Source organism: Echinops telfairi, unplaced genomic scaffold (assembly GCF_000313985.2).
Source record: "Echinops telfairi isolate 266 unplaced genomic scaffold, ASM31398v2 ScPeMD7_7457;HRSCAF=8495, whole genome shotgun sequence".
NCBI lineage: Eukaryota > Metazoa > Chordata > Mammalia > Afrosoricida > Tenrecidae > Echinops > Echinops telfairi.
This window is the reverse complement of record NW_022111357.1, coordinates 37056258-37058251: the sequence shown is the minus strand read 5'-3', so window position 1 is coordinate 37058251 and position 1994 is coordinate 37056258.

The following is a 1994-nucleotide window of genomic DNA, read 5'->3' as shown; positions in this document are numbered from 1 at the left end:
GCTGGTAACTCAGCCACTGATCTCAGGCTCACTCAGGTAGCCTGTTCCACCCTAACCTGTGCCACCTAGTAGGGTGTATTGAGAAAGCATATAGGGCCACACACTCACTAGTCAGCTAAGGCGGGGTTCAGCAAGCCCAAGTATTCTTGAGCACCTTCTGACCATAACTAGCTCAGCCCTGCTACTCCTCGGGGATAGGACCTGGAGGTAGACCCCCAGAATCCCACTTCCCCCAGCCCCAAGCATGGCCCACCTTTAGGTCATTGGCTACTGCTGTCCCAGTCTCCTTTGGGTACCCAGGACCTGTTGGGCAGCATCCCATCCCCATCAACCTTACTCCTGTCCCCACCCCACTCCACCCAGCACCCTAGCAGATTAGGAGAACTGTACCCCCTCTCCCATCCCTGATGGTTGAAATACTATGTAGCACAAGCTTCACCAGGGACGTCAGCATTCACGAATGCCAGGCATGAACCGTTAATGCATAAACTAGTGGGATAGATTCTTTTGTTTTACTATTGCTATAATGTGAAAGGTTGGATGGGAGAGTTGGCAAGTGAGTGGGTGTGGCGCTGGAAGATGACTACACAAGTAGCCACCACGATCAATTCAGACCTGCCAGTGATTGTGACGGTGGCGTGGGACTGAGCATCATTTCGTTCAAGCATAGCCAGGGTCACCTGGAGTCAAAGCTGGCCCGCCAGCAAATGACAACAGATGGATTGTGTCGTAGTTAGTTGTGTCTATGTACGGACCTTGCCTGATCTCCACAGTACTTTGCAAAGTCCAGTGTTTCCACCTTTCAGTTAGAAATCAAGCCAGCAAGTTTTAGATTCCCAAATGCCAAAGCATATACCTTAAATACTACTTGTAATCTCTTTTTTCTATGAATTTTTGATATATTTTGCCTTGCTTTTGAGTTGGTTGGGTAGTTATGGTATGTTGAGAAGAGGAATAGGTCTGCTTAGAACCCTGCTTTTCTTTTTTTAAACTTTATTTATGTTGTCAATTAGGTGGGGGGTTTACATTTTAGGCCACCAACTTTATATTCAAATTAAAACATTCATCAACCCGCCCCCATTCCCCACCCACTCACCTGGCCAAACCTGCAGTAGTTTTCCCCTCACCTCACGCTCCCTGACCTCTCTGCTCCTTCTGGGGACTACAGTCTCCTGATTCACACAAATTCACACCCCTCAGCAGTCTAGCCCATTGCTTTATCTTCCGCCCCTTGTTCTCCGTCACCTTGGTCTTTAACTTGTTTTTTGTCCCCTGTAACAATGGTCTCATATACCATTTGTCCTTCTGTGGTTGCCTAATTTCACTCAGCAGAATGTTCTCCTGGCCCATCCATGCCCGGAGGTGCCTCATGGTTTGGTTATTGTTCTTTAGCGAGGTGTAGAATTCCATTGTGTGTATGTACCAGTTCCTTTATCCATTCTTCTCCTGATGGTAATTGAGGTTGTTTCCATCTTCTTGCTTTATTACTTAGGAGCGCTTGCTACTTTTCTGGTAGTCTAGATCAGGGGCGTCAAACTCAATGAAAATGCGGGCCATTTGGTGCAACAGGCAAGATTCACTCGGGTCACATCACATTTACAAATTTTGTTAAATTTATATTTTGAAGTGAGGATTCAGAAATATGGATAGGATAATTAAAACACTATATAATTGCTTTTATTTAAACATTTATTTTATTTATTGTATTTATAAAGCTAAAATTATTCTTTTTTACCCAAAACTTGTGCTTTCCTCTTTCTAGTTTTCAATTACCTCTTATGTTGTGACCGGAAAACATAACTAAGTAACTAATAAAAAACACAAAATGTTGGAAAGCTGACAAACGTGATACACAATCGTAATGGCTTCCCTCAAAAAATGTTAACTAGCACTGCCGCTAGGTATGATTCATAACAGCACAACCCAGAGTGCTCTTTTTAACCTTTTCGCTCTCGGGATCTGTTTACATGACGTGACACTGCCAGTGGCAGACA